Consider the following 12,886-nt stretch of genomic DNA (forward strand, 5'->3'; position numbering starts at 1 on the left):
GGAAACCCTTGGCCCAGACCCACAAGAACAATTAAAATCTGATCTATGTATAGGTTTGCCTTCAAAATGTTGTGCTGAATGAAGTCAGCTGAACACAGAAGAAATATATATATATATATATTTCTCACTCTGTAACTCTGGCTATCCTGGGACTCACTCTATAGATCAGACCTGCTTCTGCCCCCCGAGTACTGGAATCAAAGGAGTGTGCCACCACACCCAGCTGAGGAACAAAGAATCTATGATAAATTTTCTGTGATTAGTGAAAACAAGGGTGGGGGTTACAAAGAGCTGGGGAGAGAGAAAGAGCAGTTAGTGTTTAATGGACATGAAATTTCAGTGGCTATGATGAAGTTGTTATTTGTTTGCTTTTGAACAAGGCCTAACTAATACAGCCTTGGCTGGCCTTGAACTCATGATGTGGACTGCCTTCGCCTCCCAGCTGCTGTTATTGTGTCCACTGCCGTGCTGAGTCTGTTTATTTTTTCAGGCAGAATCTCATTCTATAACCCAGCCTGGCCTCAGTTTACTGGGATTTCACATCTGCTGGGAAATTTGATTTAGGGCAAAGCCACCTTGGAAAAAGGTGGGTGTCCAACAAACGACCCAAGAGCTTTTATCCATTTGCAGAGAATCAAACTCCAGTGGATACAGGTCCAAATCCCAAACAAGAAGCATCGAGCCTTTAGAAGAAGATGTAAGGAACAAGAAATGGTATTTTAGCGCTGGGAGTAGTTTAGTGGTAGAGTATTTGTCTGATGTGTGTAAGACTCTGTGGCAGCAACACACACACATCACACCACACACATCACACCACACACACACTACACACACACCACACACATACTATACACACAAACATACCACACACACACATATACCACACACACACACACCCTGCATATACCACATATATACACACCACACACACACATATACCACACACATACCACACACACATATACCACACACATACCACAAACACACACACGCACACACAATATACACCACACATGCACATATTCACACAGAGTATTTTGATCCAATTATTATAAAGAGAGAAAATCAGAATGTTAACACAACAACTTTCTGTGTTTCAAAAGACCCCATGTTTTAGTCATAAAGAGCCAGTGAGATGGAGCGGTGGTAAAGGCACCTGCCGCCAAACGGTTGACCTGAGTTTGATCCTTGGGACCCACATGATAGAAGGAGAGAACTGAATCCCACAGATTGTCCTCTGACCTGAACTCCCGTGAACTGTGCCCACACATATGAATAAACAAATAAATAAATGTATTTTTTAAGTTATGAAATAAGCTGTAAGTGGGCATGGTGTGAATACACTTAAAAGAATGAGACAGGAAGACCATGAGAACTCAAGACTAACCTGGGTGACGTGGCAGACCTTAAAAAAAATCTCACAATGAACACATCAAAATAAAGATGACTTCTTAAATATCAATAAGAAACAACAACAATCGACATCCTGGCCGTGCATGCCACGAGCACACAAGGAGAGGCCGACCAGAATGTCCGCAGGAAGCTGCTTTATAATAAGACAAAGGGAGCCCTCTAAGGTTCCTCAGCTGGAGGAGAGCAGAGCTGTATCTCTCGGCTTTTGTTCTGCGACATCTCACTCTGGAGTTGAGGCTGGCCTCAAATTCTTCATCCTGCCGAGGGGTGGGATCTCAGCAGGCGTGGGCCACCAGGCCTGGCATGTCAAATACAGTGAACTGACAACAGTGTACAGCTCTGCAATAAAAACGAGCTTTTCTTATTATAATCAACTTATTAGCAGGACCGCCAAGGCAGCTCAGAGGGTGGAGGTATTTGCTACCAAGTCTAGTGCCTCATGGTGGAGGGAGAGTCACCTTTCTGACCTCCACACACATGCCTTGACATGTGCATGCCCCTCCTACAGGAAATAAATAAAACTTAGAAAAAAATAAGCAATACGCAAAAAAGATGTAGCAAAAATATAATATCCTGGACCCTGTTCTAGGTCTCCCTGTTGACTCACTTATCGAATGACCTGAGCTAGATTTAACAACATGAATGAATCCCGCAAGCATCATGTTGGCCAAACAACAAACACAGAAAGGCTTCCCAGAAGTTGACCGTGTGTGCAGGAGGACCACGCTTGTAAGTGCTGCTAAGACTCTATTCCAGCCCGGCATGGTGGCTCAAAGCTTTGATCCCTCCCAGCAGAGGCAGGAAGGTGGCTGTGAGTTCCAGGCCAGCCAGGGCTTGTCTGAAAAAAAGAAAAATCAAACAAGAAAACTGTATTCTCACTGGGTGTGGTGACGGCAGCCTATAATTCCAGCGTTGGAGAGGTGGAGGCAGGAGGAGCAGGGATCTGAGGTCATCACTAACCCAAATACTCATCCTGTAGTTCAGGAATCCTCACTCAGGGTCCAGGCTAATGGGAAGGAGGGTCCCCCAGCCTTAGCAGTGAGGAAGCCCTAGCACTTGCTGGTGGGTGGATTGTTCCACAGGCCTTAATATAGCTCTGAACTATGGCATAACACTTTTTCTTCCTTCCTTTTTTTTTTTTTCCCTAATGAAAAGCCTCCCACTCTGTTTACTTCCTTCCAGGCTTCTATTCTTATCTTACATGCCTGTGATCACTCCGTGTATACATATTTATATTCTATTTCTCTCATCCTTAAGTTCACACATATAATTTAAGAGTCTTCAGTCTTCCTAACAGCAGCCTGTCCCAGCGAGGGTGGGGGGTTGGGGGGGTTGGCAGTAATCTTCAAGTCTACTGTCCTCTCCCTTTTCCCCTGTGAAGGACAGCTGTCTGCACAAAAAGCTTTGGCCCAATGTTTAGGTTCATTTTGATACATTCATTTTGATATATTTCCATGAGTAGAATTATAGAATCAAAAGGCGTTAAGTGTTCGAACTCCTCCTCTATCGCATTACATTTTGTTAACAGCCATTCTAATCACATAATCGCTGTTCCCCCATGGGAGGATTTATCCTTCTGGAGGAGGGGATCGGGGGTGGAGCGGGGTGAGGGGGTGGGGGGTGAGGGGTGGGGGGTGGAGAGGGAGGAGGGAGGAGAGGGGGATCTGTGGTTGGTATGTAAAATGAATAAAATAATTTTTAAATAAAATCTCTCAACTGCTTTGATCTTCAAGAGTGGAGGTTTATTGAAGGTGTATCCCTAAATGCACACCACTATCTGTATAGGAGAACCCTATTAGTGTTTCCGGGAGGGAGACCCACTGTCCGGTCCCAAAAGAGCCCCTGTGGGCTCTCAGACCTAGTGCCCACTCCTCTTCTCATAAGCAGCTACCCAGAGGTCACAGGGTCAGATTTATCAAGTTGGGGTGGGATAGGCTTTGGGGCCCTGGGCTGTTTCTCCGGGCCTCAGCCCAGGGGCAAGCCTTGCTGCCTAGTAACCCGAGTGCCATTGGCTTCTCCAAGCTGCACACAGGGTCCTTTCACCTTCCCCAGCCCTACCTCGGGACACACGCAGCACGCACAGCACGGAGGACCCACAGCATCCTTTCCCACAGAAGGACTGGAATTTGGGGGGCAGGTGTGAATTGAGGAAGTAGGGAAGGGAGGGCAGAGTGGGTGGCGGTGGGATGGGGAGGATGATGGAGGAGCTGAGAGAGGGAAGGAGGCAGAGGCTGAGGGATGGGGGTTGGGAGGGTGGGGGAAGGGGGTGTTCTTGGGAATGTTCACCGCACCAGGCTGCGGGAGTGGAGGGACTGAGGAGGAACAGGATGCTGAGGGAGGGCGAGAGGACCCCCCCAGGCAGGGGCACGGCCCGGAGGGCGTTGCCATATTGCAGCATTGGGAAGTGCACAGTGTCAGGCCCGGTTCTCGCTGAGGAAGGAGTGAAGCGGACCTCGGGCAGCAGCACCAAGCAGGGGCTAGAGACGAGACAGTCCGAAGACTTACCAGACCCACCAGGGGCAGTCTTCAAACTGAGAAACAAAATGGTTAGGTGCTGACCTAGTCTTGTGTTGCCAGAAACTTCGCAGCCACTTCAAACAATGCTGCCTCTTTGGTACTGGATAACTAACTGGGGGGTGAGAGGGAGGCTTCCTTCCACAGGAAGACCATTTCTCCCGCTCTCAACATTCCCCGGTGGCCCATACCTCTTTGTCTAGGGTTGAGGCCCTTGGAGCGTTTCCTGTCCTGTGGTAGCCTGCTCTTCCTATCCAGGTCTTGTTTAGGCAGCCATGTTGATAGTGTTCAGCCCTGAGATCACATACATATATGGAACATTATGTGGACAGAGCAGGTTGTAGTTATGTACTTAGTAATAATATACAAACACATAATCACACACAAAGTAGCAAAATTTCAAGAAAAAGTGGCTATGAACCTGAGAGAGCGCAGGAGGGTACATGGGCCAGGTTGGAGGGAGGAGGGGAAACAATGTAATTACCATGTAGATAAAATGTATTATAGATAAGAATAATAAAACGAAAACCAATGCTGCAGGAGCACACACCATCATGGGACAAGCCAGCCCTCTGGGTTCAGGTTGAGATGGGAGACTGCCTTGTTCCCAAAGCGCGCCTGGGCCACTGCCTCCGAACCACATCAGCCAGCAACAGCGTAGGGAGTCGTGAGGCGGTGTGTTCAGCTTACAAGGGACATGGGAGGATAATCTATGTGGCCTCACCATTTTAGCGTTTTAAAAGCGTGTATCTCATACTGTTACCAAGCTCGGGAGACCACAGCTGTCCCTGCGCCCATCCCCTCAAGGTGACCACACTGAATAAATCTCCTTCCTCTATTAATTTGGCCGCCATGCCGGCGGAGGAGAGTGCCGATCAGAAGAATCACAAGCCATGGTTACCTTTTTAGAGCTTTATTGGGAGAGGTGGGGAAGAGAGAGAGGGAGAGGGAGAGGGAGAGGGAGAGGGAGAGGGAGAGGGAGAGAGAGAGGGAGGGAGGGAGGGAGGGAGGGAGGGAGAGAGAGAGAGAGAGAGAGAGAGAGAGAGAGAGAGAGAGAGAGGACAGATGGACAGAGAGAGAGTGGAAAGAGAAGAAGGGGCGCACAGAAGGCACGCCCGCTTTTTAGGCTGGGACGCCGTCGCAGGCTGGTGACGTAATTAAGGACAGAATCCTTACATCCCAGACTTTTGCTTATTATAAAAAAAAAAGCAGGTAGGTGGGAATGTCGTTTTGAGAGGAACATCGTTCCTCTCAAAGACTGCTTCCAGCTGATTCTTGGACGTCGGTTGGCTCTTGGGGGATTCTTCCGAGGTACACAGGCGTTGTGGAATGCTGTCTGTCATCCATTTGCTCTGGAGACATGTATCCCTCTTGGCTGTGGCTGGGAACTTTCTGTTTGACAAGATGCTGGTGACACAGAAAAAAGCTTAGAGAGAAAAGAATCATTATTATTTTATGTTGACATTTATCTGAGGTAGCTCCGGCCTGTCCAGATGGATTTTGAAGCATGTTAAGCTTTATCAGAGACAGATTATTTAAGGCACCTGTTTCCTTTACTAGTTTGGCATCCAGGAGACAGGTGACCAATTGTTAAAAGCATCTCACAGTAATAGATGTTTACATTAAAGTCTTTTTGTAGTGCCCCGATGCTTTTGGGTCTGGGGGTGTAAATACCTTTAGCTGTTACAGTTTCTTTCTTGATCTCTGGACTCCGGTTCTGTGGTGGTCCTGTATCATTGGCTGAACAGTGAGTTAGAACAGGGAACTGGGAAGAGAAAAGCTGGTGGTGCATGAGAACTTATTTTTTGGAATTAGGGACAAGGCAAAGATCAGGGCCCTGTCTGTATGCACGTGAGAAACACAGTCAGTAACTCTAAACGTGCAATTAAATCTGGTGAGGTGGGTAAGGCTGTCTGTCCTCTGTACCCGACAATAAAGGTGACATCCCAAAACTCCCAGGACTGAGTCAGTGGCTCTGGTATCCAGAGGAAAGAAACAGATCACTTCCCTGCTGCGTTCTGGGTTCCCCGCCATGTCTGTAGCCAAGCCTAGGTCTACTGGAGGTCTTAGCTTGATGTACTCATGCATCTTGGTGCCTGGGGGCAGTCAGCTGACTGGTTGTCTTTCTAGGCGGCACTTTTAACAAGGCTGTTGATGGCCTGGCAGGGCATTCGCTAGCCCGTGGCCTTTTCCTCACTTAAAACAGGGTCCCAACAGCTTTCAGGAGTCAGTGAGTGCCAGCACTTGGCAATTTTGTTTTCGGGCTTTTATCTCTTCCCTAGCGCACCTTAAATGCCACAGATGACTCTCTTGCCTGTGGGGTCAGGAGCCTTGCTGTCCAGATGCTTAAGTTTTAGTCAGGGAGGTGTGGGGAACAAGAAATGGATTTTACTCCGTGTCCTGAATTTTTTTTTTCCTGATGATTGGTGGCTTAAGGACAGCTTTTGGAAGATCTGCCAGTAGGCAGACTATAAACCGATCCTTTTGGAAGACTTGTCTGAGGCTATAGGCTGATTTTTGGCTTAAGAGCCATCCTGACTACTGTAAACTTATTTGTTTGGATCTTAGCCGCTACCAGACCAGTCTGTGCCTCTCAAGGCAGTTTGAGAATGAGTAGGTGGAGTTAAGGTGAGCTAGAGCTAGAGTTAGTAGAAGCCACCCAAGCCCACCCGTTTGAGCCCGCCCACTGCCGGCAGAAGTCAGACAGAAAAGGTTGCACATGGCAGACACAGAAATGGGGAGGGAGAAGGGCTTAGAGCTTTAGCAGAAAGCTTGGAGATAAAGTAACTTTTTTATTTGCCTGTTCGCTGGCAGAAGTTCCCGCGACTCTGTTATTCGGCCAGATTTACCAGTACCTGCCCTTTTGTTCTATGGCTTTTGCCCATTTGCTGGCAGAAGTTCTGGCAAAGCTGTTATTCAGCCAGAGTTATTGGTACCCACCCCATCCACCAATGTAGGTGGTAAATGTATCCGCCCCTTTGTCTCATGGCTGTAGCCGAGAGAAAAATAAAAAATTTAAAATAACAAACCAGGATCAGACTCCAATCTCGGGTGTCCCCGAGAGTGGAGAGAGATCTAAGAATCAGCCCAAGTCACGGATCCTCTTCGTCAAGGGATGGTGAGGGCTGCAGCAACTGTGCTGCAGTTGGTCCACTGTTGGACCCTAGACACCATTTACCCCCTCGTCAGGAGCAAAAATGTGTCTGCCGTTGTCAGCACAGCCCGAGGACAACCCCCGGGGTGTCCGTCCCAAAGAATATAGCTCAGACTATTGTGGTGGTATTTTACTTGTACTGAAATGTGATTTTAATTGTATGTTAATAAATAAAGTTGCCTGGGGGTTAATAAATAAAGTTGCTATTAGAGCCATAGCAAGTGCGTGGCGGTGGTGGCGCACGCCTTTAAGGACCTGGAGGGCGGTACATACAGGCAGTGACAAGGCGGTCACGTGTTTAGGTTTACAACCAATGAGAAGGCAGAACAGCTAGACTATATAAAGACATACACACAGGAAGTAGGCCCCTTTCGGAGAGCTCTCTTGACTGAAGAGGATCACTGAAGCAGGAAGGGTGGGGCTCTTAGCTCTGACCTCTTGGCTTTCTTCTCTGAATCGGCTCTGTGTATCTTATTTAATAAGACGGTTGGTTACATCTACAGACTATAGCCATGAGAACGGCAGACTCACCGTGGTGATGGCAGTGGTAGCTGTGTGTGGGTCCAGCGGAGGCGGCGAGGGACACACTCGTGGTCTTGTGGTCTCACTGGATGGGGGAGGAGGCGGCAGGCGGCAGCGGTCACAGCAGGTCCTCGGTGCTTGGTGGTGTATCCAAGTCTGAACGGCATCAATGTTAGTTAAACGGCACTGCTCATGGCTGGCCGCCGGAGGAGAGTGCTGATCAGAAGAATCACAAGCCATGGTTACCTTTTTAGAGCTTTATTGGGAGAGGAGGGGAGAGAGAGGGAGAGGGAGGGAGAGAGAGAGAGAGAGAGAGAGAGAGAGAGAGAGAGAGAGGACAGATGGACAGAGAGAGAGCAGAAAAGAGAAGGGGCACAGAGGACCTGCCTGCTTTTTAGGCTGGGACGCCGTTGCAGGCTGGTGACGTAATTAAGGACAGAATTCTTACAGTGACCCCAAGTTAGGTAACAATACAGACACACAGATACACACATACAGGAAATAAAGACGCCAAGAAACTCGCAGTTACGTTTCTCTCTAGGATATGAGATTGCGAGGCATGTTAATTCTTTTTCCTTCCCCCTCTATTTTCAACAGATACATATTGTAGGAAAAAAGTTTCTCTTGATCCATAGACACAACTTTTTTGTTTTGTTTTGTTTTTTGTTTTTTTTTGGTTTTTCGAGACAGGGTTTCCCTGTGTAGCTTTGCGCCTTTCCTGGGACTCACTTGGTAGCCCAGGCTGGCCTCGAACTAACAGAGATCCGCCTGCCTCTGCCTCCCGAGTGCTGGGATTAAAGGCATGCACCACCACCGCCCGGCTTAGACACAACTTTTAAATTTTTTTTAAAAGATGATTTTATTTTATGTGTTTTACCTGCAGGTATGTATGTGTACCACCTGACTGCCTGGGAATAGAGGTCAGAAGGCATCAGACCCCCTGGAACTGGAGTTATGGATGGGTCTGACCTGTCACGGGGGTGCTGGGAACCAAGCCCTGACCCAAGAGCAACAGTGTTCTTAGCAACTATATCATATCTCCAGCCTTAGATGTTACTTCTGCTACAGAGAGAGATCAGTTTCAGATCTCCCTCAGCTGGAGTTAACGATCCTGCCTCTGCCCAGCAGCAAGAAGATGGGTGTTCTGCCATCGTGTGGCTTATGTTTCTTACTCATCCTTTCCTTTGGTCTTCTGAGATAAGCTCACTCATTATCTCCAAACAAACCAAACTTCAGAGCCAAATAAACTTGCTCAAAGCCAACAGTTGGCGAGACGCAGACCTCTGGGTTTCTGAACTGCAAACACAGAACAGTAGAGCCTAATTTTTTCTTTCTTTTTAATTTTATTTTTCTGGGGCTGGGGACTGAACTCAGGGCCTCACAGACGCTAACTAAGCACAAGTTTTATCACTGAGCAACACAACTCCCACCCCCATAGAAACAAACTAATCTATATTGAGACAGGATCTCACTCTGTGGTCCAGGCTGCCCTCAAACTCTGGATCCTATGGTCTCAGCATTGTGGGTGCTGGGATCTCAGCTGTGTAACCCATGCTCTGCTTATGATCCTGTGCTTTGCTGCATCTCACAAGAATGCTGGTCTCGGCTTTAGCAGCCCATGCTCCAGTCTTCAGGGAGCTGCAGCTTTCATGGTCAGCCTGGGCTGGTTGAAGCTCCTCTGGTTCAATGCAGAGACACCAGAGAGGCTGTGGCCTCACTTAGAGGACGTGGAGCACGTAAGAAGTGGTAGCAGTGACCGGGGCAGTGGAAAGGGATGGTGTCTTATACTCACCAAAAAGAAGTCTTGACAATATGAATAAGAAATCTCGAATGTGGCCAGGCCTGGGGAGATGGCTCATTGCGTAAAGCTCTCCTTGATCAAGCAGGGGACCTGACCTGGATCTCCAGGATCTGTGAGAAAGCCAGAGGGCATTGGGGCACTTGTCATCCCAGTGCTGGGGAGGCAGAGGCAGGCAGATCTCAGGGCTCCTTGGCCTAATCCTAGCCTAATCATTAAGCCTCAAGTCAGCAAGAGATCATGTCCCCAAAACCAAGATCTGGGAGAATGCGTACCTAGAATGTGCAAGGCCCTGAATTCAATTCCCAGCATGGGAATGAAAAAAAAAAGTAGATGGTATTTGAGGAGCAAGGACACTCAAGGTTGTCCTCTGGCCACACACACACACACACACACACACACACACACACACACACACACATCAATCCACTGAGCAGTACTTCTACACAAAAAAGAAATTTGGTCTTTTAGCTTTGTCTCCCACTTTATAGAAGGTAAGTATTTAATTGTAGTCAAGGCTTTTGAATGGTGAAGAAGCCTGTGGACCTGTAAGAATCCATTCTAAAGAGATTGTTTCAATCGCAGAAGGCAGATGCATTCACAAGGCTGTCCGCTGCACTGTTTGCAAAGACTTACACAGGAGAAACATCCTGAATGTGTATCTGTACATTATTAGGACACATTTGCATATTTACACAGTGGCATACTTTGCAGTCATTAGAAATTATGCCCAGCCTTAGTTAGGATAGAGAAAGATTTCTCATTCGGGGCACCAAACCCAAAAGTCATTAAGGAAAAGCTGACAGATCCGACATCATAAATACTAAAAAAAAATTCTTGTCCTTGAAGGACACCATAAACAAAGTAAAAATACGAGTGACAAACTGAGATAAAATATGCAAGAGGAACAATATTAAACCATGTGCTTCTATTTCCTCTCTAAATCACACTCTTTCAACTTCTGTCTTCCAAGGCTGAGTGCATTGCCCGGGAAAAGGAAGGGCAGGCACTAGGGAGGACTAACAGCTCCAGGGAGGAAGAGCCCACACGGATTTCCTTCAAGCTCCAGGGAGGAAGAACCCACATGGATTTCCTTCAAGCTCCAGGGAGGAAGAGCCCACATGGATTTCCTTCAAGCTCCAGGGAGAAAGAGCCCACACGGATTTCCTTCATAGCTTCAGTCAGGCAAAGAATATCAAAAGCCAGCCTTTCTGGGGAAAAAGAGATTATTTTTCTGGGAGCTGGCCCTCCAATAAATCAAGGCTGACCTGGGGTGGATTGGATCAAAGAAGTCTACCCAGGGGCGTGTGCTAGCAGCAGGCTGTTAGGATGAATGTCCCTACCTCTGGCAGAGAGGTACGAATCCAGAAAGGCCCAAAGGTAGGCTGAAGGCAGAAACAAAACAGAGGAGATGGAATTATGGGAAAAGAAACCTCCTCAGGTATCCACCCTGCAGCGGGAGGCAGTCTTCTGACGGTCTTGTGGATTTCCAGCCTGTTCCTTTCAAAGATCTTTGGGGACCTAGAAATTAGTTGAGGAGTCGATAAAATCTCAGATATTAGTGGGCCATATTTTTTTCTGGCAATTAAAATTTCCTTCAGGAGGTAGTAACATCCTGGTCCGTGTGCTTCTTGTCTGTATACTGTGTTCTAACAGAGCCAGCCAGAGTCAAAGCTTTGGCAAATGCCATTTCTTCCTTCCTGGGTTTGGGTTTTTGTTGTTGTTGTTGTTTGTTTGTTTTGCTTTTGAGACAGAGTCTTGCTATGTAGTCCTTGCTGGCCTGGTACTCACTTTGTAGCCTGTGCTTGCTGGCCTTGAACTCACAACAATCCTCCTGCGTTGGCCTTCCCTGTGGGAATTACAGGCAAGCACCACCTCACCTGACCCTTGATTCGCTGGCTTTGATTCTGCCGGCTTCTCCTGGCAGGCAGTTCATCCAGTTAAATCCGGCTGACAGACTTTGTTGTCCTCATTCCTAGAGCCTCGTCCTCGCCGCCGACTCTGGATTGGCTCCCCGTCCTCACCGCCGACTCTGGATTGGCTCCTCGTCCTCGCCGCCGACCCTGGATTGGCTCCCCGTCCTCGCCGCGACTCTGGATTGGCTCCCCCGTCCTCGCCGCGACTCTGGATTGGCTCCCCGTCCTCGCCGCCGACTCTGGATTGGCTCCCCGTCCTCGCCGCGACTCTGGATTGGCTCCCCGTCCTCGCCGCGACTCTGGATTGGCTCCCCGTCCTCGCCGCCGACTCTGGATTGGCTCCCCGTCCTCACCGCCGACTCTGGATTGGCTCCCCGTCCTCGCCGCCGACTCTGGATTGGCTCCCCGTCCTCGCCGCCGACTCTGGATTGGCTCCCCGTCCTCGCCGCCGACTCTGGATTGGCTCTCCGTCCTCGCCGCCGACTCTGGATTGGCTCTCCGTCCTCGCCGCCGACTCTGGATTGGCTCCCCGTCCTCACCGCCGACTCTGGATTGGCTGAAACGCGTGCCTCTCCAACAGCAGCCTCTGGTCTTCCCATCCCGTGCTCAGCCCTGCTGGAGACACATGGTGTCTCGCACCTGCCCAGGGGACCCCCCTCAACCAAAGGCTGTCGGAGAACCCAGTGCAGCCTTGTAGCACTTAACCTCGCGCAGCTCCTCCTCTCTGTTACATTGAACTACAAGTTACAACCCGGTGTCCCTGAACGCCAGCTTTCTGTCCTTCCAGCCCCCCTAGAAGGCTATACTGTGATTGTCACCTCCCTGTGCTGTGAAGGAAGAGAGAGAGAGAAAGCCAGGGCCAAGGAGAGCTCAACTCATGGGACTCCTCTCGCTCAGGGTCACCTCTGGTACTGTCTGTTGTTTGAAGCCTCAGCCCATCTCTTACGTTTTGCCTGTTTTGATAGTTGTTCTTTCCGGTGGTGACAGGCATCTGATATCCATTGCTCCATCAGAGCTGTAAGAGTATGTTATTCCAAAATGTAAAGGGAAGATCCACCTCTGGCTCCGTGAATTCTGTGGAGTCAAGTGGGAGGAGAGGAAAGAAACCATTCCTAAGCTGATCCTAGTTGTGTATGAAAACCAAATACAAATGGAACATGTTAAAAGTAGCTGGGTGAGCTGCAGAGATGGCTCAGAGGCTAGGAGCCCGGGTTGCTCTTCTAGAGGTCCCGAATTCATTTCCCAGGAACCACATGGTGTTTCCTAACCATCTATAATGAGATCTGGTGCCCTCTTCTGGCCTGCATGTACACATGCAGGCAGAACACTATATATATAATAAATAAATCAATCTTAAAAAGTAGCTGGGTGGTGCTCCATGTTAGAACACTCTAGCATGCACAAATCTCTGCTTTTTTTTTTTTTTTTTTTTTTTTTGCATTTTGTGTGCTGGGTATGATGAGCAATACCTCTAATTCCAGTACTTGAGAGGCTGAGGTCAGAAAACTGCCAGCTCAAGGCCAACCTGGGCTACAAAGTGAGACGTTGTTTTTGTTTTGTTTTGTTTTT

General features: G+C 48.5%; 1 long non-coding RNA gene across 1 annotated transcript; it reads right to left on the minus strand.

Moving 5' to 3' along the window:
* Window positions 1-4,971: 4,971 nt before the first annotated feature.
* Window positions 4,972-9,506, minus strand: LOC131922531 (uncharacterized). Its single transcript, XR_009382305.1, has 3 exons — window positions 9,396-9,506; window positions 7,613-7,819; window positions 4,972-5,353 (listed from the first exon to the last, which is right to left on the minus strand). It is a non-coding gene; the product is annotated as an uncharacterized LOC131922531 (long non-coding RNA).
* Window positions 9,507-12,886: the final 3,380 nt, after the last annotated feature.

This window comes from Peromyscus eremicus, chromosome 12 (assembly GCF_949786415.1).
Source record: "Peromyscus eremicus chromosome 12, PerEre_H2_v1, whole genome shotgun sequence".
Classification (NCBI taxonomy): Eukaryota; Metazoa; Chordata; class Mammalia; order Rodentia; family Cricetidae; genus Peromyscus; species Peromyscus eremicus.